This window comes from Manis pentadactyla, chromosome 3, assembly GCF_030020395.1.
Source record: "Manis pentadactyla isolate mManPen7 chromosome 3, mManPen7.hap1, whole genome shotgun sequence".
In the NCBI taxonomy this organism is placed as follows: Eukaryota; Metazoa; Chordata; class Mammalia; order Pholidota; family Manidae; genus Manis; species Manis pentadactyla.
The window spans coordinates 179,546,681-179,572,300 of NC_080021.1; the positions used below are offsets into that span (position 1 = coordinate 179,546,681).

The 25,620-nt window shown below is 35.8% G+C and overlaps 1 protein-coding gene across 2 annotated transcripts in view; it reads right to left on the bottom strand.

The window, feature by feature from the left end:
* LINGO2 (leucine rich repeat and Ig domain containing 2) overlaps positions 1–25,620 on the bottom strand; it is a 1,246,785-nt gene that overhangs the window by 301,162 nt on the left and 920,003 nt on the right. For both annotated transcript variants that reach the window (XM_036898106.2, XM_057498746.1), the window contains exon 7: positions 18,074–18,232. The gene's annotated coding sequence lies outside the window, so the exon portion shown is untranslated. The remainder of the gene's footprint in view (positions 1–18,073; positions 18,233–25,620) is intronic.

Genomic DNA, 25,620 nt, shown 5'->3' on the forward strand with positions numbered 1-25,620 from the left:
TCCATAGATGCTGAAAAAGCATTTGACAAAGTTCAACATCCATTCATGATAAAACTCTCAGCAAAATGGGAATAGAGGGCAAGTACCTCAACATAATAAAGGCCATCTACGATAAACCCACAGCCAACATTATATTGAACAGCGAGAAGCTGAAAGCATTTCCGCTGAGATCGGGAACTAGACAGGGATGCCCACTCTGCCCACTGTTATTTAACATAGTACTAGAGGTCCTAGCCACGGCAATCAGACAAAACAAAGAAATACAAGGAATCCAGATTGGTAAAGAAGAAGTTAAGCTGTCACTATTTGTAGATGACATGATACTGTACATAAAAAACCCTGAAGACTCCAACCCAACACTACTAGAACTGATATTGGAATACAGCAAAGTTGTGGGATACAAAATCAATACACAGAAATCTGTGGCTTTCCTATACACTAACAATGAACCAACAGAAAGAGAAATCAGGAAAACAACTCCATTCACAATTGCATCAAAAAAAATAAAATACCTAGGAATAAACCTAACCAAAGAAGTGAAAGACTTATACTCTGAAAACTACTAGTCACTCTTAAGAGAAATTAAAGGGGACACTAACAGATGGAAACTCATCCCATGCTCGTGGCTAGGAAGAATTAATATCATCAAAATGGCCATCCTGCCCAAAGCAATATACAGATTTGATGCAATCCCTATGAAACTACCAGCAACATTTTTCAATGAACTGGAACAAATAATTCAAAAATTCATATGGAAACACCAAAGATCTTGAATAGCCAAAGCAATGCTGAGAAAGAAGAATAAAGTAGGGGGGATCTCACTCCGCAACTTCAAGCTCTACTATAAAGCCATAGTAATCAATACAATTTGGTACTGGCACAAGAGCAGAGCCACAGACCAATGGAACAGACTAGAGAATCCAGACATTAACCCAGACATATATGGTCAATTAATATTTGATAAAGGAGCCATGGACATACAATGGCGAAATGACAGTCTCTTCAAGAGGTGGTGCTGGCAAAACTGGACAGCTACATATAGGAGAATGAAACTGGACCATTTTCTAACCACATATACAAAAGTAAACTCAAAATGGATCAAAGACCTGAATGTAAGTCATGAAACCATTAAACTCTTGGAAGAAAACATAGGCAAAAACCTCTTAGACATAAACATGAGTGATCTCTTCTTAACATGTCTCCCCGGGAAAGGAAAACAACATCAAAAATGAACAAGTGGGACTATATTAAGCTGAAAAGCTTCTGTATAGCAAAAGACACCATCAATAGAACAAAAAGAAACCCTACAGTATGGGAGAATATATTTGAAAATGACACATCCGATAAAGGCTTGATGTCCAGAATATATAAAGAGCTCACACGCCTCAACAAACAAAAAACAAATAACCCAATTAAAAAATGGGCAGAGGAAATGAACAGACAGTTCTCCAAAAAAGAAATACAGATGGCCAACAGACACATGTAAAGATGCTCCACATCGCTAATTATCAGAGAAATGCAAATTAAAACTACAATGAGGTATCACCTCACACCAGTAAGGATGGCTGCCATCCAAAAGACAAACAACAACAAATGCTGGCGAGGCTGTGGAGAAAGGGGCACCCTCCTACACTGCTGGTGGGAATGTAAGTTAGTTCAACCATTGTGGAAAGCAGTATGGAGGTACATCAAAATGCTCAAAATAGACTTACCATTTGACCCAGGAATTGCACTCCTAGGAATTTACCCTAAGAATGCAGCAATCAAGTATTAGAAAGATCAGTGCACCCCTATGTTTATCACAGCACTATTTACAATAGCTAAGAATTGGAAGCAACCTAAATGTCCATTGATAGATGAATGGATAAAGAAGATGTGTTACATGTACACAATGGAATAGTACTCAGCCATAAGAAAAGGGCAAATCCTACTATTTGCATCAACATGGACGGAGCTGGAGGGTATTATGCTCAGTGAAACAAGCCAAGCGGAGAAAAAGAAATACCAAATGATTTCACTTATCTGTGGAATATAAGAACAAAAGAAAAACTGAAGGAACAAAACAGCAGCAGAATCACAGAACTCCAGAATGGACTAACAGGTACCAAAGGGAAAGGGACTGGGGAGGATGGGTGGGTAGGGAGGGATAAGGGGGGGGAGAAGTAGGGGGGTATTAAGATTAGCATGCATGGGGGGGTGGGAAAAAGGGAGGGCTGTACAACACCAAGAAGGCAAGTAGGGATTCTACAACATTTTGCTATGGTGATGGACAGTGACTGTAAATGGGTTTATAGCGGTGACCTGGTATAGGGGAGAGCCTAGTAAACATAATATTCATCACGTAAGTGTAGATTAGTGATACCAAAAAAAAAAAAAAGGCAGTTCCTGTGTGGTAACCTCCAATGAGTTCTACACAAGGGTATAAAGGGCATATAAAAGTGTAGGCAAAGGGTCTGTTTGTGTTTATACAGACGATCAAAGCCTAATTGGGCTACCCCGAAAATGAACTAAGATACGATATGAAAAAGAACTTCCAACATCAGCACTCTCTGGAAGACTCATGCCAGAAGATGATCATCAAAAAACCCCAACAAAGATCCACACACTGCCACATCTGTAGATGCACTCATCCCACCAGTTTCTGGACTTGCCATGGGAATGAAGAAGGAGATATCTAAGCTGGCCTGTGCATACAGTAAAACAACAAATTTGACTGGATCTATACTGTTGGAACTCAGTCAAGAATTAGGGGAAGTGCAAATTGTAGCGCTCCAAAATCTTACAACTACAGACTATTTACTGTTAAAAGAACATATGGGATGTGAACAGTCCCCAGGAATGGGTTGTTTTAATTTGTCTGATTTCTCTCAGACTGTTCAAGTTCAGTTGGACAATATCCACCATATCATAGATAAGTTTCACAATTGCCTAAGGTACCTAACTGGTTTCCTTGGTTTCACTGGAGATGGCTGGTGATTACAGGTATGCTTTGTTTATGTAACTATACTCCTATTATGTTAATGTGTGTGTGCAATTTAAGTAGTAGCTTAAAACCTATTCATGCTGAAGTTACTCTACAAGAAGATATGTCAAAGAAATAATCAATATTCCCATGTTTTCTTCTGCCTGCTACTTCTATAGCTTTTCTTCTTCCTTCCTAATTACAACCCTTAAATAGAATTCATGCCTCATATCAAATTTACCGAGTATCATAATTCTTCCAAGTGGTAAAGATACCTCAAGACAAATGCTGGGCATAGAAGCCACAGGGCATAAATATGCAAAGAAGTAAAAAGCTAACCATTTCAAACAATAAGGCTTCTCTCTCACTTACCAACTTTACATTTCCCTGTATGGCCCCAGAAGATGACTGGTTAGCCAGAGACGGGTAAGATTCCTCAAGGGAGGAACAACCTAAGACAGGCACAGTCGCAGGGGGGCCATCAGGTGAGAAACTGTGGATCAACAGAGGTGAGGCTTAGAACCTCACCCCCCCCTGTTCTGAGAGAAATCTTCTGCATACGTGGATGTTTTATTGCCCTGGTCTAGCTTGGATTAACACATAGTCTACAGGCACACACCTGATCATCTACATTTGCTCTCTTACAACACTAAACTATGTTTTCTACCTTTATCTTGTATCTACCTACCACTTCAGCATTTTATTAAAAATAATAATAATAAAGAGAGAAATGTGGTATCCACATATAAATCAAGTATAAAAATCAAATGAGTATTCATATTTGAACTGTTTATAGTTCATAATGCATGAGCAAAACCAAAAGTTTCTGTGATGACTGCCCTTGTACTGTTCACCATGTAACTTATTCACTATGTAAGAATTTCTTCTCCATGTAAGAACTTGTTCATTATGCTTCAGAAGATTGGAGACTGATGAAAATTAGGCTTGGGGTGGCTTAATGATTGCGCATTGAGCATTGACTCCCCTATACAGAATTTTATTGTTGTTAACAACCATTTGATCAATAAATATGAGAGATGCCCTCACAAAAAAAAAAAAAAAAAGTACACACTTCCAATTGTAAAATAGATAAGTAACCGGGATGTAATGTATAGCATAAGGAATATAGTCAAAATATTGTAACAACTTGGTATGGTGATAGCTGGTACCTAGAATTATCATGTATATAAATGTTGAATCACTGTGTTGTACACCTGAAACTAATGTAATACTGTGTGTCAACTACCCTTCAATAAAAAATAGTTATCTACAAAAAAAAAAAAATTCATTCAATTATTGGCATCTCCCATTTGCCAGTCTTAAGAACAAAGACTGTTACAATAGTAAAGAACCAGTGTCTAGCCTTAAGAAATTTATAGTCTGGTGGGGAAGGTAAAGAAAGATGGGGACAGCAGCCAATACAGGAGGAAGTGACATAAAAAACACACTGTTACTAATTGAATCATACTATCTTAAGATCTGCAGATCTGGCAGATATACACATTCATTTCTCTATCTCTGGCATTACTTGATTCTGGTTTGCAACAGAGTTGTTTCTAGACTTGAATTGTAAATACCTTCCTGGTATTTTCAAACCATAGTTACTGGATTTCTGCATGTGGAAAAAAGGGAATAAAATGCATTGTGGAAAAGGCAAGTTGAATTTGTTATTGATCTTTACAACCCAAACATTTGGGGAACCTCATTGTCTGTCACAAAGTTCCATTTAAATTATGCACTCGATTAAATCTCACAAAGAATGCCAGATACAGAGGCCAACTACAGACTCACCTGGGTGGAATATGATTAGTTTTGGCAACTAGAACAGTAGTTAGTACAATTACGTTCGAATTAATTAGAGGCCATAGTTTGAAACAAATTATTTGCAAGATATGAATCTTTTAGTAGTAATTGCATCATATTGACTAGAATGAATTATGGGACGTATCTCAAAAGGCTGAGACAGCTATAAGTCATGGGTGAATGATGTGCAGAATTTGGGACAAATGAGATCAAACTCTAATTTACCACCCCTTTTAGGACAGGTTTTTTTTTTGGAAGGTCTCCAAATCATGGATTTCAGAAGGTTCTGGCTTGATTAAGAATTCTGTTTGATGAAGGATCACATGGAGAAAACCCTACCCCTTCCACTGATGAAAAATGTTTTTATGCTGCTGCAAGTTCATGCCAGGAAAAAGCATTATTTCCAAATTAAAATTATCACAAGTTAGCTTAGATATTGTGCTATAATAATATTCCTTTATCTTACATCAGATCAGATTTGATCATCATATTTGCATCAACTTTGTAGAGGTAATGTTCAGGGATAGGGCAGGAGACTTTCTATTCGATATCTGTGAAGTACTAGAAGCTGGGATTCTGGGCCAGGAAATCCTTTGATGCCTCTTCCAGTGTTTCAGGTTTCCTAGAAACCAGCTATAAAAACCTACCTACATGCAATGCTTTTACTTTTGGTTATTGCATACCCATAACAAAATATACCATTTTCAGTATTTCCAGTCTAACCCCCAGTAACTGAAAGAATGTAGTTATTTGTACCTCAATTATTACACATGGATTGGTTTTTGTAACACTTGTGGTTCTATTTATTATACTCTTCTACTTGCATTGAAGAAGTTAAAATTATATAGCAGAAAGAAGAATGTTGCAATACAAGACCTTATCTACACTTTACTTAAGTCATGAGATGATAGAAACAAACTTGTTTATAGTTATATCTAACATGTGAGGGGTTAGTCTTTAATTTTTCTGTAATGCTTTTTAGGTTATAGGTCTAGACAGAGATAGCGTATGTGTGATGTTGACTATAGTTTAATCCAAGTAGGATATACTGGAAGACATTTACTGAGCTTTAGAGCCTAACTTAATTTCAGTAACAGAAAATCATGAAAAGGTATTTAAACTCTTAAAACTTTTATATTAGAATTAGTTTTCTATCTACTCTGAATTGCTCATATACTTTCATTTTTATGAAATCACATTTTTGAGTCACATTTCAATATTATCAGCAATATTTCCAGTGCTAGAGATAGAATTTTTGTTTTCAATCCTGATAATTTACAACATATTTGTCAGCCCACAACATTTTTACTAGACATTCTAGAACTTGCTGTTCTTTTCAACTATCCCATAATGGCATTTCAGCTAAATAAAGGCAAAGAGGAGAGTAGGGTTTGATTTCTAGTCATCAAAATTGACAAAGAATTATGTGACTTAGTTTTGATATAATTGAGAAGAAAAGGCATATGTTCATTTATACATGCCAACTCTGTAAGATACCAATGTTCTAGGAAAACAAAGATGAGTAAGCATTGCCCCCTGCCTTTGAGGACTCCCATTCTAGTGAGAGAAGGGGATGTGGTTGAAATATGTGCAGGGGGTCAGGAAAGACAAATGAAAGTTAGCCAGATATACATAGAGGGGAACAAGCACTGAGCAATAGCAACGAGGCCAAGCAAGGTGCATGCATAGGAAGTGTGAGTCTTGAGAGGTGAGAAGAGGTTTGATCGTGGAAAACATCCTATGATACATTAAGAAGTAAGTGCTTTATCTTCAAGGTATGGGAAAGACATGTTGAGATTTGCATTTGGTTTTATGTTTGAATGGGTAGAGAAGACAAAACTGAAGATAGGGAAACATTAAAAGACTATTGTAGCAAAACATTTTTTTTTATTGAAGTATAGTTGATACACAATCTTATATCGATTTCAAGTATGCAACACAGTGGTTCAACTGCTACCCATATTATTAAATCCTCACCCTGACTAGTGCAGTTACTACTGTCAACATTGCAGGATGCTACAGAATCATTTGTTATTTTCTCCATGCAGTACAACCATCCCAGTGACCAACTTATATTATTTTTGAGTATTGTTGAGTCCTTTTATCATCCTCAGCCTCCCCACCTCCCCATGCCAAACCCTCCCTCATGGTAACCACCAGTCACTTCTCAGTGTCTATGGGTCTAATGCTGTTTCTTCATTTTGTTTTGTTTTGTTTTGTTTCTATATTCCACAACTAAGTGAAATCATATGGTATTTTCTTTCTCTGCCTGGTTTATTTTACTGAGCATAATACCTTCTACACCCATCCATGTTGTCACAAATGGCAGGATTTCTTTCTTTTATGGCTGAATAATGTTCCACTGTATATATATATCACCTCTTCTTTATCCATTCATCTATTGATGAACATTTTGGTTGCTTTCATAACTTGGCTATTGTAAATAATATGGTGATAAACATAGGGATGGATGTATCTTTTTGAATCAGGGATTTTGTTTATGTAGGGTAAATTCCAAGAAGAGTAACTACTGGGTTGAATGGTATTTCTATTTTTAGTTTTATGAGGAATCTCCATACTGCTTTTCATGGAGGCTGCACCAATTGACATTCCAACCAACAGTGTAGAAGGTTCACATTTCTCTACATCCACGTCAACACTTGTAATTTATTGTCTTATTATAGTAGCCATTCTAACGGATGTAAGGTGATATCTTACTGTGGTTTTGATTTGCATTGCCCTGATGATTAACAATGTAGAATATCTGTTCATGTGCCTGTTGGCCATCTGTACTCTTCTATGGAAAAAAGTCTGTTCAGGTCCTCTGCCCATTTTTTAATCAGGTTATTTGTCTTTTTGATGTTGAGTCATATGAATTATTTATATAGTTTGGATGTTAATCCCTTATGGATAAATTATTTATGAATATATTCTCCAATACTGTAGGTTGCCTTTTTGTTCTGCTGATGGTGCCCTTTGCTGAACAGAAGCTTTTTAGTTTGCTGTAGTTCTACTTATCCATTTATGATTTTGTTTCCCTTGTCTGAGGGGATATGTCCAGGAAAATATTACTCAAGCTTATGTTCAAGAGATGTTTGCCTATGTTTTCATCTAAGAGTTTTATGATTTCATGTCTTATATTTACATCTCTGATATCCATTTGAGTTTACCTTTGTGAATGGAGTTAGGCAGTAATCCAGTTTCATTCTCTTGCATGTAGCTGTCCAGTTTTTCCAACACCAGTTATTGAAGAGGCTGTCTTTCCCCCACTGTATATTTGTGGCTCTATTATCATATATTAATTGACCACATACACATGGGTTTATATCTGGGCTCTCTATTCTATTCCATTGACCTATGGGTCTGTTTTTGTTCCTGTACCATGTACCATACTGTTTTGACCATTGAAGTTTTGTAGTATAGTTTGAAATCAGGAAGTATAATATCCTCATCTTTATTCTTCTTTCTCAGGATTGCTTTGACTATTCAGGGTCTTCTGTGGTTCTATATGAATTTTAGGGTTATTCTATTTCATTGAAAAATGCCTTGGTATTTTGATAGGGATTGCACTGAATCTGTAACCTGTGTTGGGCAGGATGGCCATTTTTACAATTTTAATTCTTCCTATCCTGAGCATGGGATAGACTTCCATTTATTTGTGTCTTCTTTCACTTCTCTCACCAGTGCCTTATAGTTTTCAGAGTACAGGTCTTTCACCTCCTTGGTTAGGTTTATTCCTAGGTATTTCATTCATTTTGATGCAGTTGTCAATGGAATTGTTTTTACTGATTTCTCCTTCTGATAGTTTATTGTTAGTGTGTAGGAACACAACAGATTTCTGGGTATTAGTTTTGTATCCTGCAACTTTGCTGAATTCAATTATTAGTTTCAATAGTTTTTTGGTGGAGTCTTCAGGGTTTTCTATATATAATATCATGTCTTCTGTATATAGTGACAGTTTAACTTCTTCACCAATTTGCATGCATTTAATCTCTTTGTTTTGTCTGATTGCCATGGCTAGGACCTCCAGTTTGCATTGAAGAAAGTGGGGAGAGTGGGCATCCTTGTTTTGTTACTCGTCTTAGAGGAAAATCTTTCAGCTTTTCCCCATTGAGTGAGATGTTAGCTGTGGGTTTGTCATATATGGCCTTTATTATGTTGAGGTATATTCCCTCTATACCCATTTTGTCAAGAGTTTTTATCATGGATGGGTGTTGGATTTTTTTCAAGTTCTTTATCAGCATCTATTGAGATGATCAAGTGGTTTTCATTCTTCTTTTTGTTAATGTGTTGTATCACATTGATTTATGAATAGTGTACCATCCTTGCTTCACTGGAATAAATCCCACTAGGTTGGGATGGATGATCCTTTTGATGTATTTTTTTAATTCAGTTTGCTAATATTTTGTTTAGGACTTTTGCATCTATGTTCATCAAGGATATTGGTCTATAATTTTTTTATAGTATCTCATTTTGGTATTAGAGGTATGCTAGCTTAATAGAATGAGTTTGGAAGTATTACCTTTTCTTATACTTTTTGGAATGCTTTAAACAGAATGGGTATTAGCTCTTCTCTAAATGTTTGGTAGATTTCAGCTGTGAAGCCATCTGGTTTTGGAGTTTGTTGGGAGTTTTTAATTACCAATTCAATTTCATTGCTGGTAAATTGGTCTGTTCAGATTTTCTGTTTCTTCCTGGGTCATTCTTGGAAGGTTGTACTTTTCTAGAAATTTTTCATTTCTTCTAGGTTGTCCAATTTACTGGCGTATAATTTTTCATAGAATTCTGTAGTAATCCTTTGTATCTGTGGTATCCGTTGTACTATTCCTTTTTTCTGATTTTGTTGGTCTTTTTTTCTTGATAGGTCTGGCTAGGGATTTGTCTATTTTGTTTATTTTCTCAAAGATCCAACTCTTGGTTTTATTGAATTTTTTCTATTGTTTTATTCTTCTTTATTTTATTTATTTCTGTTCTGGTGCAGCAAAATATTTTGAAGAAGAAAGAATTCTTCCTCTTGTTTGAGAGTAAGGCTCAACTCTGGCTCTACCTCCTTAATGAAGCTTCCTTGAGGCCTCTAGCCCACCCTGAATTTTTCTTCCTTTGAATCTCTGTAGTTCTTGTCATCTAAGTTCCTGCCTGACTCTTATAGTACTGTCTTTTCTTATTTCATAATGTTACATATCTTATAGTATTATATATCTGATAACAGTTTTTTGATAATGTTACATATCTGTTACATATTAGAGCAGATATGATATGTAAGTGTCATTGGCACCATCAACTCCTTGAGAGTAAAGTTAATATTTAAAAGTAGATATTATCTTTAATCTATATGGGAGTGAAGGCATATAGAAACTAAGATTCTTTCACGTGGTCCAGTGCCCCTGCAATAAAGACTCTCAGCAAATAACTCTTGATGATGGTGTTAATAATGTGACCTGACACCAACTGTCTTTGGCTTAATAATTAGGTTGTATTTTGAATGTGTAAAATATAGTCTGTGTATAGAATTCCAATATGAAGAGTGTGAAAATGAGGTTACCCTCTGGAAAAGTAAATCCCCAGTAAAAGGAATTCTATCTATGGGAGTTGCCTTAAATTATAATGTCTCTCTGGTTAAAAGCAGAAAGAGAGAGAAGTGTCCAGACTTTCCTGGAATGAAAAAGAAAATTATAACCTCACTGGTGGTAGTAATATATCTAGAGAAGGGATATGTTATAGTAGGCAATGGCCTGTTTTGATTGAAACACAAGGAAGCCCAAAGAAAAATAAATGTTAGCATGTTCATAGGATGGGGAGGGGAGAGCATGTGTGTGGGGGAGAGAGGAAGAAGAAGGATCAGGAAGAGATCAAGGAGGAGGAGAGAAAAAGGAGTGGAAGAGAGAAGGAGAATATACCTGGTCAAGGCCTACATTTTTCAAACCAGAGTTGTAATATGTGGGAAAAGATGGCTCAAAACCATTGACTTGCCTCTGATTTTCAAAAATTTTCTAATTATTCAGGAAAGGAGTGGCCCATGTCACTGGCAAACTAAAACTCTTTTTTGTTTTGAACCAGTCCTTATCACAAATTAACACACCAGCAAAATGTATTTGTCTACAAAACTTTTTGCACATGGGTTATATACCTCCATGGCAGTGTTCCATAGAACACATGTTGGAAACAATCTGTTAAATTACCCTGATGCTGTCTGTTAGGGGAAAAAATATTATACAGATGAAAAGTATTATTCAAATAATTTTTAATTTGGCCATTTATGTAAATATTCACAACTTTATAGGTATATAAACTTATGTGCAACATTTATGCCAAGAATTACAGAATGAAGTTTGTATGTAAGTTTTCTTTTCTTTGTTGCAGAAAGGAAACCAGTTTGTTTTGACATTATTATCAGCAGCAAACATTTGTTCAGAATCGGTACCTATCATAACACTAGTCATAATGGGCCCTCCATAAAAAGAAATGCTGAGTTTTACCTCTTATTCTACTTCCAAATTTGTGGAAAACTAATATATAGATATATGCAACAAGAAGGAATTAGGCAATATTATAAAAACGTATAATAGAACAAATTTGTACACATATGTAATGCCATAGGGATTGGGTTGTTAGTTTTAAGAACTGGAAAGTAGGATAATAATAATATAATGGAAAACCCACAGGTTATATAAAGAGGAGATCTTAGGAGAGAAACTCACCTGCAAAAAGTACCAAACTTCTCAAGTCTCAGTTTCTTCATCTTACATATGTGGATAACTATGTGCATATTGCAGGGTCACTAGTATAAGAGACCTATATTGATCCTGATATTCAGTTTAGGGTGGTTATCATTATTGTTTTACTGCTATTGTCAAGCTGGATTCAATAGAAAGAAACATGATGTAATCAGGTATGTTATCCTTCCTTTCACACTTCTGCAGAGAGACTGTAAAAACTGTCTGCGATAGTATCTTAATTTCATGCTAAATCTTATCCTCAGAATGAATAATTCCTTTCTAATGAAATGCTCCTCCTGATCATGCAGGGATCCCCTACCACTCAGCTGAAAACCTCTTGCACACATTTTATCAAATCATCAACCCCTGGCATGACTCTGCGTGACTTCGACTGAGCTCCACTGTCCTCCATTTCAGTGCTACTTCCCTGCCTGCGGTGCATCTCTGGAGTCTTTTCATCCTATCATCGGCTTCCTCTGCACCTCTCTGAGAACCACAGGGACCTGCTGGGGGAGGAGAGCTACTGTCCAGTCCTGACTTGTGGCAGACACTTACAGTCCAATCCTAGAAGGTCCTTCACAAAGCCTGGGATCCTTTTATTCGCTTCTGGTTGATTCATGTTCTGCCTCCCACTGCAGTTTTCTAGCCCACACTGTCTTCCCTCACATCTTAGCTGATGATCTAGGTTCTACCTTTTACTAAGAAGAATGGGGCTACCCAAACAATAGTGTACAAAACACTGGCCAGAAATTCATGGAATTGTCTTAGATTTATCCCCATTCTTCCACTAATATGGTTTTAGGTGGCATGTTATCAGATTAATCATGACATTTGATTTTTAAAGTATTATTTTACCATGTTAAATGTAGTTTTATTTCTAAATTTTCATTTCAAAATTAGTAACAGTCTTTCCTATAAATAAAATACATGTAATTTTTAAAAAGGGTAAAGGCATAATTATATATACTGCATGATTAATGTCAGGACCACTAAAGACAGTCTTTATTAGATCAGGATGATTTGTTTCCTGCTGTAAGATACATGGTAATATTTCGCTTAGTGACTCTCAATGGCTTTCAATTCTAAAGGCTATAATTTGGTATGAAAAACATTCTGGTGATCTTTGGTTAAAAAGAAAATATGGTTTACCTCAAAATCAAGGCCTCCAGAAATATAATTGCAATGTGACCAGTAATGAATTGTTAAACAAAACATTATCTCAAAGTCACAACACTAACCAAAACTCAGACCTGTCATCATTCTAAGTTGTTACTATCAATAGATTAGATCAAGATCTCCTCAGAGACTGAAGAAGATAAATCCCTACAACTAAGTCATAATTGTAAGGCTAAGAGCACTGACGGGAGGAGCAAGCACGTCGGACCCTGATGACGTCAAAGTCCCAGGCTGCTGCCCCCTCCCAACCTGATACATTAGCCAATCCTCGCACCGCTGTAAATCTAAGCTCTGCCTCCCGCTACCTTCTGTAAAAACTCGCTGCCTGTCTCCTTACAGGCGCGAATTCCCCAGCCTCTATTTCTGTAGACTGAGGAATTCTCGCCGGGGTGTTTGCATTCAAATAAATTACCTGGCCCTTTGTTGCCTCTCTTTGCCTGCTTATTTTGGCTAGAATTTATCTTACAATAATAATACTTGTTACCACAACAACCAATACTTATTTGAGTGCTTATGATACGTCAGGTATTCTGCTAAGCATTTTACTTTTCATTTACTCTGGGGATCAACAGTAAAATATTCTGACAATTTCCTGGAACAAATGGGCTTCAAGGTGCAACTAAAACATAGACTTCTAACAATAAGAATATGTATAATAATTAGATCAATCTTATTTATAGTGTGCCAGATACTCTACTGAGTGTTTTATATCTACAATCTCATTTAATCCTCACAGTTCCACCATGGGATAGCTGATCACAATTTTTACATATCAGAGTTGGGATTTAAACCTAGGCCTTACTTCAAGCCAGTGTCTATAAATGTGATAGCATATTTACACACACAGTTTGCTATAAACTACCTCCTCAAAATAGAAATGGGTAGCAACATTTCAGAGACTTCTACTTAGGGAAGTCCACACCCAACAGCATGGGAAGAGACAGAACCTTACTTCTTTCTCCCAAGTATTTGAGATCCATAAAATAAAAATTCAAAATTTGTGACAGCTTGTGAAAGAGAACCATACTTCATAAAGGCAATGAAACAGTAAGTGTTCCTTTCTGTCTTTTTTTTCTTGTTCCTTACTTTAGATTAAATCCTTCATCCCCATAGATCTTGGGTACAGTTATATGCCATTACGTGATGTAAAAATATATTTTACTAAATAATGGCCATACTGAAAACCATGAGAGGATAAGATACCCTTGATCTAATGATGGACAGGATGAACCAAACACCAATTGGTCCCACTAACAAGAGAGAGATAATTTCCTCCTGTTAAAAACATAAAAGTTATGATTTTGATCTGAAGCACAAGTTCTAATAGGCATTCACTCACCAGATATGATTATTGAATATGTACATGGCTCTGGAATTAAGGTTTTAGAGAAGGGAGACAAAGACCCTGGCCTCAAGAACACTACAATTTAGTGAATCATATCTACATTTCCTTAAGTATGCATATTTAGAAAGAAACTCTTGGATTTTTCCCAGACTATAAGAGAACTTCTCTGAAAGCAGATGATTCAATCATACAAAATGTACTGAATTCAGTGTACTACTGGGGAGTCTCTCGACAATGGTAATTTTCAATAAAATAATTGGCGTGAAAGTGGTGCTGGGAGTTAGAGTTTCCTGTGGTGGAGGTGCTAATGCACCTGGATCATTAGAGACTGGGTCAAAGAAGGGTGGGCTGAAGTTCGCTTTCATTCACTTTGTGCCTTCTTCATGCTCCCTTCCCCAGTTATTTTCCATAGCTTTAAAGTATCCCTATTATTTTGACCAAATGTGCATTGTGATGGAAAGGATGTGATACTTTCAGCAGCATTACTTAATTAGGCTTTAGAAAGCAATGCCAGCCACAGAGGGTAGGTTTGCTTTCCAGCCATAAAAATGTGCCTGCTCTGCACGCAGCTTTCCTGAGGAGTGAAACACAGTGACTGATGTGATGATAAAACAATGAAGGGAAGGATAAAGCCTGAGAGATAAAGTCTCAAAAGGGAAATAAAGTAGGGTAGCAGCTGCCCCCATCTTAATTGAAGCATAAATTTCAGGAACAGGATTTGAGGTTTAATTTCAAGCACATATTGCAAGAGAGTTTAGTGTGTCTGTGTGTATGTGTGTACCTGTGTGTGATAAAAAACACATAAGTTAAACTTTTTCATCCTCTGTATGAAGAGTTTTCAAAGCATTTATAAAAATGGGAAAACATTGCAAATGTAGAAGTTTATTGATTGTCACCAAGACACATTAATTTAGTCAGCATTCAACGAAGACTAACAGGATAAATAGTGGGCAGGAACTGTTCTAGGCATGGGTGATGCAGCAGACTAGGAGCCATCCAACATTTCTGCACTTACAACACTCAATGTTTTTAATCTTTTCTCTCTGTATGTACCTTTCCTGCCTCCACCTCCACCGTATACCAGAATCATTTTCTTGAAGTATAGATGAGATTACATCACACTCCTATTTATAACATCATAGCTGTGCATGCAAAACACTTCAGTCCAGCCCCTCTCTCTATGCTCAACCTCTTCTTGCCTTCCTACCTACTCCCAGTGTCAAGCTTACTGCTCCCCAAACATAACATTTATTTTTACACCACAGCGACTTTGTCATACTGTGCCCAGGGCCTAGAATGCCTTCATACAATTTCCCCACCAATTAAAATTCTCCTCACTTTTTAGCTGTGTAGCTGAAATGCCTTTCAAACCTCAAAGACCTCTAATGGTCCTTCTTAGTTTCTGGAGAATATCATTAAACATGCATGCTTTACTTTGTGACTGTGAACTATGAGGACTGGAGAGGGAAGGTTGCTAATTTGTTTCTGGCCACATATTGCCTTACATGTGGTTGACATTCACAAAATGTTTGGAGAGCAAATAAATATGAACCTGGAAAGTATATAAGATTCATATGAGATGTTTCATGACGGAATCAGCTATTTCACCATGTCCTCAAGGTTTTCTTTTCAGAAGACCTCAGAATAAAAATCGTTGCACAGGTGAGAATGTCCACAGCTCTGTGCAGAAGGTAAGGGACACACTGCATGCCCAGGTGCTACTTGAATATTTTTTATGAACCACTTTGGAGACTGTATATCCCATTACATGGGCATGCTATTATCAGAACTGCTTTACAAAGTCTCACCATTTATATCCTGCCTTTATAGCTTAATATTGCTTCTGTGTACAAGCATATAGTTATGTAATCTTGTATGAGGCAAACCCTTCTTCAAAAATGCTTTAAGAAAGAAAAAATTGCTTTTAAGCTAAAGAACAGTACAAATTTTTATGGCTTTGTTATAAACTTCAGAGAAACAGAATTGGGAAGCCTTGACATTCTTTAGTTTTATGGAGAAGCTAACACACATCACCATAAAATGTGCAGTTGCCATACTTACAACAGAGCACAAATATGAATTTAAAACTAATATAAATGATAACTCTCTAATGTATAAGTTTTCTGCTCATTTTAAAAGAGTTAACATTTAACTGGGAAAACATATGAATTCAGTGTTAAATCTTTCATGTCCAGAGGCCCTTTCTAAATCATATGTTTTTATACAGAAGAGTGGACTGTACTGTCTCTGCAGATCCTAATCAACAGAATTCACTTCAAAAGACTGTGTGAAGTCACATTTCTTTATAATACTTGTATCAAAAGTAGTACTTGCATCCTTTGTCTATGTTGATGACTTACACAGCTCAGAAAGATAAAATATTCTAAAGAATAAAAATACTTATGTCACAAATAGAGGAGAGCTCTTCTTCTGTGACAAAATAACTGCTAACAATTATATTATCACATGATTATTTACCTTCAAAATAGATTTAATTTTATCCTTCCCCTTTCTGTCTTTCTTTTTCTATCTAAGTCTAAAATTGGATTAACCTGAAATCCTACTTTGTTGAACATATTGAAATTAAACATAATCAGGATGAAATTTACTTTGGACTCAGATTAAAACTTTAAAGTTTAAGAATATGGGAGTCTATCAAGGAGCATTATTTTTCTAATTACTTGTTAGATACTAATGCTATGGAGCATGGAACTAAGGTGAACTGAATTCCACAGATATGTTCTGCATATGATGTCACTTTTATTTACAGACTGACAGAACTCTTCTAAATGTGGGTAACCCACCTTGCCACTAAACAGGACAAAAGTATGTCCACTAACTCAGTTCATCAAAAAAGAATTTCTGCCATGAATTTGGTGACCTATACTATTTCTTACAAATTTGAAATTTGTGACTGTTTGAGTTTTGTACTTTTATGATATCATCTTGTAAATAAATTAGTTATTAGGAAGTAGGGAAAGGATAATTATTAAACTTGAGAGAGTGAGTTCTTTTCTAAGCACTTTAGAAGTTCTCTTTTACATCCAAATAGTTATCTTAGGCTATAATATATTGACTGAATCCTGTTTACCTTATTTACAGAAAGAAAGCTATATTTGTAAAACAAAACAAAACAGAACAAAACTTAAACAGTTCAAGTGACTTAAGTAATCTTCCTCTATTGTTTTCTAAATTAATGTACTTTGTTTATATTTTCTGTTTCTGTAATTGAACTTAAACTCTTGCTTTGCCTTGCATAAAATTTAAAAGAGTTGTAAGAGCTTTGATGGTCTTAGAGTCAGAAAACAAGAAAAACTTGTGGCTTCCCTAGGTAATAAATTTGATAACAAGTTTAAATTATGGGATAGAGGAGGAAAAGAATTAAAGAGAAAGACAAGAAGACCAAACTGAAACATGTGTGACAGCTGGGAGGCATTTCCAGAATGCAACAGACAAAAGCAGCAGAGAGGATACTTGAGTAAGTGCATAATATTTTAAATTCTAGGAGTCACAGTGGAGTATGTTGTTGTGTCACCGTTTTAAATAATACTTAGGCGAACAGAATTTAGAATAATAAATACTTGCAGAAGAATAAAAGAATAATGGTATAATTTTCTAAACTAGAATGACCTTGAAGCATATTTATAAGATCATATACTATGAAATGATGCTCACATTTCTATATTGTATAAAATATAAATACTTAAAGGGAACATTTTCTCTACTGCACCTTCAAAAGCACATCTGCTTATTCCTTTATAGTTCAAAGTAGTTACTTGAAGAGGAAATTTCCTTAGCTTGCAATTTTTTGGCTATTGCGTTAAACTAGCATCCATTGTACCTTGTGTCTGCTTTATGTGTATCTTAACTCCTCTCTCCTTTTGTAAAAGAGGAGACTCAATTATTACTATATACATTCTCCTGAATCCAAGGGAACACCATACTTCAACAACATATTCCATGGACTTTGAAAACAAATAAAACAGCTATACATTATTCAATACATCTTGGCAGCACACTAAAGCTCTTAGAGCAAGTGATAAATGATCAAATGTCTTTCTCAAATCTTACCTGGTTTACTTTTTTTAAAAATCCAACCCTTGCTGTCTACCATGCAAAGCTCTTGGCCACTGGGTGAAATCCAAACTGGGTAGTTGATCATGATAATTCCAACGTGTCATGGGCAGCAGCATCTCTCAGAGTCCCACAAGCCAACTGCTTGAAATGAACCTGCAACAAACAAGGCATTTCTTCATTTTAATTGAAAAATAGTGAACCATGTCCTAGGTCCAGGAGGCATCACTACATAATCAGTAAGGGAATCATAAAGGAGTACGTGAGGGGCTATAAATGCCTCTCAAGATGCTGATAAACATTAAAGCCAGAAGACTGAAATTTATGTGCTACAGAAGGTGTTTTAGCAGAGTGCATGCTCCTCTTAACGTTATTATTGATCTGTTTAACCTGTCAGTGCAAATAAACATACTGATATTGAAACTCACATATCCTATAGTGTGTACCCTTTCTCCTTCATATAGGTGATCACTTGGAATAATCAGAGTATTTTTCTGATTCTATACATAATACTCTCAAGGTAACTGGAAATGAGGTTCAGTAGGGCAAAACTTATTAGCAGCTAGAGGAAAATCCACATGATGGTCTAGATCAAGGACAATTTCCTTTGTTAGTTCTGATGCTCCAGCCAATGTCAACATTCCCCATTAAAAAAAAAATTGTATCACGTCTGCAGGATAGTGTGTGAGAAACTCAGATCCCCCCAGTGTGTGGGGGGATATATATGAAGTGATGCAAATTCACGAGCCACTATTTGCCATGTCAAGATACAGACTATACAATAGTAACCAACAGGAACACAGAGTAGCCAGAGTCTATAAACAAGGAATGACGAGAGCCTAGGAAATGAATTAAATAACTAATTTGGGGACAATCTACCACATCTTTAATGTTTCAACTATTTGTGTCCACATCAGTAAATGTGGTATTTAAACTTCATAAGCATGTCTGACTTCCATTTAAGGAGAAAAAGGATCCATGCACAATCAGCAACTTCTATTGCACTGAGAGCTGCCACACAGGTTTTCAACAGACATTTAGGAAGATATTAATGAACAGATTTGCTTATTGGTCTTCTCAGCATAGCCTTTAAAAACTATTAGTGTTTTTTTAAGCTACAGCAACCATATTTATTTATGCATATACAAAAACAATTATTATTATTATTATTATTTGCTAAGTAGTGTAACAGATACGGTTGAGAAATTATTCTAAGTCTGTAGTGGGACTCATGTGAATGGTTATATGCTGCAGATTCATGGACACAGGTGCAAAAACAGATTTTTAACAAGCCACAAAATGATATCCCCTCATGCACCTGAGATTAGAGCTGCAAGTATTCCCAGAAGTCAATATGGAGACTTCATTAAAAGACCCAGTAGTGAGATATCCTATTGTGCCATTTCTGCAAGAATGGTAAGATGGCAAGGGTTTGAAGTGGAACATATACCTCAGACTAAAATGTAATATTTTGAAATAATTTTTTAAAAAGACAGACATATATACCTGGACACTAACTGATCATCCTGCAATTCAAAACATGAGTGTTATATTGATGCTATTGTAACATGCATAAATATGCTTACCTACACACACACACACACACACACACACACACACACACACACACACAGGACCAGAATGTCCAGCTCTGGTATTTGTTAAGCTAAAGCCTTAGTCAACTTCTGGATGCAAAATTTTCTATTAATGCCAAAAGTTATTGTACTTCTTTCTTTCCTGAGTATACTCTGAAATTTATAGAATCAATTCTCTTATAAAACAAATCTGTTTTCAGGAGCAGTAACCCTTTTTGATCTCTCAGCAGTCCTGCAGGATACTGGAAGAAGTCATATCCTGGTGTGCCAAATGACAGGGAAGTGTTCATAAATGATCCCCAAGCTACCTCACTTTAAAGTGGAGGAGTTTTTGAAAGATGCTTACTTTGGAAGCACTGGGCTGTGCCCTATGGTGAGTTCTCATATTTAGTTCTGCCACTTACTATAAAAGAGTGAAAATAACTAAATCAGTATAACTACTTGCTTTCTAAAATGGCTTTATTTCATTAGACAGAAAAAATGCTATTGACCCCTTCTTTGAAGGGTAAGGTTTGTGTATTTTCTTTTCTCACTAGTGATCATTTCCACTGATTGTTAATTGCTGACTTACCCATTAACCTACTTGCCCCTCTACAAATTTCAATTGAGCACCTCAGTTGTGCCAGGTATGTGATTACGTGCTCAGATACAAAATGAAAAGATACAGATTCTCCTCATAAAAAGATTACTACCTATTCTATTCTGATTTGTTGAAATGTATTTGTGACCAAGAAAGGTAGCTACATTAGACCAAATCAAGACTATTGGCCATTTCATATTTCATGGTGGCCAGACCATGGGATTTTACAAGGCTTGTCAGTGAGAGCACTATAGACCAAGGGCAAACCTAAACTGTAAAACGACCCGGCATACAGTTGACTCAGGCAGAGTTCCCACTGGATGTGATGATTTTCTATCATTCTTAAGTCTTTCTCAAAGCCCACTAACTGAGTCAAAATAGTTCAGAAAATCCAACTAATTAGATTCTGATAATATTTCTGGTCAGTATCTCCCAAATGGGTTTATTAGGCATCACAATACAATCCTGTGTGATCTACATCACAATTTAACAGATTCTTTTTGAGGAGGTGGGGGTAAGACACACTATTGTACAACTTGCTTCACACAATTTTTGTATTATTATTCCATTTATTTTCTCAAAGAGGATCTATAAAATTAAATGCATGCATTCTCCTCAAAAGGAAGTCCATGAAGTGTTCCTTAGAAGTACTCATCCAATGATATTGATTTAAAACTTTATTCTAATACCAATTTTCAGAATGAAAAAAAAATGCTCAAAATACAATTTTTACTTCTCTATCTTCAAATGTGCTATTGAATAGCAACATGAAAACAAAAGATACAGATTTTAAAATACTTTTAAAATGCTTTTTGAAATATCTTAAAAGTTAAGTGATTTTTTTACTAAAATCAGTATGATTTCCAAATAGTTCAAATTTTTTAATTTTCTCATCTTTTATTTTTCTAGTCTCTGCTTATTACTGGTATAACTAATCTGAAAGCAAGCCTTTTAAAAAATATATGCTATTTTTATTTTTGAGAAACTTGTATTCTTTTTAAAATTAACTTTGAATGAATGTTTTATTATATGTAAATTATACCTTAATAATGTTGATTTAAAAACTTCAATGGATTTTTGACAATGTTCGAAGAGGTTCTGGATAGGGTATGGTATACAGAACCTATTGATAAAATATTGTACATGAATTTGAAGCAAAACAAGATAAAAATAAAATTTTAAAAAGTAGAAGAAACTCAAACATTCACAAACCCTGTATTCTTGTTTGTTGGTGTGGCCTTTAGTGCTCTGTAATTGAATTTTGGTCTTCTTTGTTTTTCTTTATGCACACTTCTACTACCCTTTTAGTTTGCCTTTTGCTTTGAAGAAAGCTTTCCAAAGAATCCCCTCAGCACTTAAGCATTCATTTTATAGGCTATTGATTTGTACTTGTTGATATGTTGCTCTTTAAACTTTATCTCAGAGATGCACTTCATCTTTCCCTTGGAGGCATGTTGCATAGCCCTCTGGGTAGCCAAGGGAACTAGAGAGTGCTCAGCATTCAGTGAGCTTACTGTATTTGTAAAATGTCTACTTGGTGCATTTTGCAAGCTTTGTATATAAGTCACTCATTTTCCTGCACAAATATCAAGAATGTAGGAATAAGTAGTTCATCGACGATCAAAGTTATGAGGCTTTCTGCCTTAGAAGCTTTGAATCTGTCTCCTTTTATCAGTTATGATGGAAAAGGGAAAGTACCACCATTTGTAGTCACAAAATGAGGGCTTCTAAGTTAGTTTTCCTTCATTTAGTCAAATATTAAAGTCACAGATTATTTCCCAGCAGGCAGAGGTCATCAACAAAAATCAGTGTTATTTCTGTGTGCCTGTCGCTGTTTTATATGCAATTTCTCATTTAATTTTCTCAAAAACCACATGAAGTAAGTCCTATAACAATGCCCACTTTATGGTGATGAAAATAAGGATCAAAGAGTTTAAGTTATTGCCCAAGGACATAGAGCCTTTGAAAAATGGAGCTGGGATGGGCAGTTAATTGATAGTGCAGTTAATTGATACTCAGTTAATTGATAGTCAATTCTAAGTTCTTAGAAATTGAACTCGAGAGATTTACTCAATCTACAGATGAAAATGTAAGTCTCAGGGAAAGAAGTGACATGAGAGGCCATTAAAATCACAGTAGGTTCAGGTGAGTGTGCACTTCTGATACAGAACTCTCCTCCTTAGCTTCCTTGGTGTGGCGTCTGAACAACTTTATACATTTCCAATTCACTGATTTTAAAGAACCACATTTTGAGTAGATTTTTATTTTGGAAACAAGACACCAAAAAACAAACAAAATAACAAAAAAAAACCCAAAGTAACAGGATTTCTGACAATTTTAAATGAGCTTAATTTTCTGAAAGCAACAGATAACATCTTTCTCTCTCTTTTCAAACCATTTTTTCCCAGTTAAAAAAAAATAAGAACACAACAAGACTGTGTTGATAGACTATGACAAAACCTATGATTAGATTAAAATATAAATAGCACTTTAGTGTTTTGCTAATACCCATTTGGTATGTTGAACTACATTATTAGTAATTACAAACTTATAATAGTCTTCCAAGATATTAATTTAATATTTTCATTTCATAAACCTAGCAGGCAGTCCCTTAAGTGTCATAAAACAAAATCTAGGGCAACTCTTATCAATACTGAGAACTTAGTGCCTGATGCTCAAACAATTCTGTTTCCATCATTGCTCCAAGAAGCCTAATTCTGAATTTGATTATGATCTAGAAACTTTGCCAATTAAAATAGTCCATATTCCCCTTTACATTTTCTTAAAACAAGGGATCCAATTAGTCACACTCCCAAATTTTCCACAAATGAAACTGGTCTCCAACCTTTTTCCTTCCTTCTCTGTTCCCTTCCTTCTTCTTTTCTTCTTTTCTTCCTTCCTCCATTTTTTTTATTCCCTCTTTTCTCCCCTCCTCCCTTCTTTTCCTTTCTTTTTGTCTTTTCCTTTCAACAAATATTTAAGCATTTTATAGGTTCTATATATTGTGCTGGGTTCTGAGGATAAGGCAAACAGAAAGGCTTAGTTCCTGCTTAGGTATTGCTCATAGTCTAGTAAGAAATAAACAAATGCATTATGGAAGAGAGGTAGGTATCCAATGTGCACTGACTTCTTCAGAATATGTTAATCTCGAGTAGAAAAAAGAGATTATAATTTGACCCTAGGTTTGTCTTCACCTGGTCAAATTAGAATTTACAAACAAAATTTCATCATCATCTGGAAATACCCAGATACCTCACTCTGAATTTTCTATGGTTTGGAGAGGGATACTTTAAATTCACAGTGCTCACAAACAAATGTCTCAGGGTCTCCTGTAGCACTGAAATGTGACTATAGCTTGGTTGACTGTAACTAGAAGCCAAAGGACCAGGCAACAGTGAACTGAAGAAAGCAAGCTTTCTTCAGGCATTATAAACAACATTTTAAACACTATTTTTGCCAGACAGGACACATTTATGAACTGGCTTTAGTCCTTGGCCACCAGTTGGAGATCCTCCTTTACAACTATTGAGGATTCCCCACCCACTGCTGTCAAGATGTTGGTCCCATTCCTCCACCTTTTGGAAAAATCCATGGTGGGTAAAATCTTCTCCTCAAGAAACACTTCTAATGGGAGGAAAAAAGCCTTCTGGTCTAGCTCACCAAACTCACCAAGGAGTGTAATGTAGATTCTTGGTCCCCACCCCAGAATCAATACACCACTATTTTCAGAGTGAGACTGAGAATTCTGCAGATGACAGTTTCCTAGATCACACTCAGACACACTAATGTTTAAGAACCACTCTTCTAAAACGAAGTTTATTTTTGACATTTCTCAATACTGTCCAACAACTTCTAACTTATAATGTTTATTTCTCTTTTGATTTCAAATAAATTAATCTACTTTGGAAAATCAGTCTTCCATAAATTGTATAAATTGATAAAATTTTATGATCAACACTTTAGTGATCAAAACTTTCCCTTCAAATGTTTAACATTTTAATGTTTAATATGTATATGATCCTCATCACTTTTTAAATTTAATGTATCTTTAATTTTTTTATTATTAAGGAGGCTCCTAAGGGTAGAGACAGACACTTATGGGCAGGTGGAAACACTGCAAACAGTACAGATTAGTCATGGTGAGAAAGGAGTAGTCAAGTTCATTGGTGCAGGTAAGCACTGCACTTAGAATGGGAAATGAAGGGTCTGTGGTGCTCTCATCACACTTCTGTTTTGTGAAGAAGAAACAGCCTCTGCGCATGAGCACCTTCAATAACAGTGCCACACATAGCATGAGTTTGACAGCAGTTACACATCCCAATGGGATTCAATTAGTATATTTGAGACTCATAGCTCCTTTTAGAGTGGTGCTGGCAGGATGTTTCAGAGTTAGAGAAACATTCTAGAAAGAAGGGATAAGAAAATAACAGGCCTTTGGCAAGTGACTACTGTAAATTAGTGTGTTATGCTAAATGCTTTACATACATGTTCTCACTTAATCTTCACAACTAACCTGGAAACTGGTTATTATTATTCCCACTTGGTGACTGAGAAGACGAGGGTCACAAAGGATAAGCAGCTTGCGCAAGGTCAAAAAACTAAAAGAGAGATGTAGGATTTCAACCTCTACCCTCTTGATTGAATTGGCCATGCATTTTCTGATATAAGTGTTCTATATATTGTTTGTCCTATTAATTTGATTTTTTTCCACTTCAGGAATAAACCCACGTCAACCATTTCTCTCTTCTATTTCTGCTGCTTCCCCTCCTCTAATCACTACATGCCCCTTTATCCCAGCATCAAGTACAGAGAGATAAAATATAAGAGAGACAATATAATGTTTTTCTGTTTTTGTTTTTGGCTGTCTAGAAACTACCACACCCCTGTTCCTATTAAGCTCTCTGATTTTTATTAGGAAAACAGGATGGAGTTTGCATTATTAACATGAAGATACTCTTGGAGGGAAGGGAAAGCCTTCTTTCTACTACTGCCTGAAATAAGGGGGGCTTGGATGTGACCTAAACTCAACTAATGACTTAAACTTGGATTCTTGAGGGAATGACATATTTAAACATACTTACATATTTAAATAAATGTCAGATTCATAACAGTGATTATGACAGGCATGACAATCATAATAATCATTAAATAATCATATGGTTAAAGTGCTATGTCAGACTCCTAACAGTGGTGGCTAAAGTATTAGGTCTTCCTGCAATGTGACCTCACTTATTTTACAGTACCTAGCATCCCCAGCTTTCTTGTTCTCATCCATGTGCTTATTTTATGAAACCTGAATGTTCTGCAAAATCCTTTTTCTGCTTAAAGAGCCAGAGTCATTTTCCAATACTTGCAAGTAAAAATCCTGA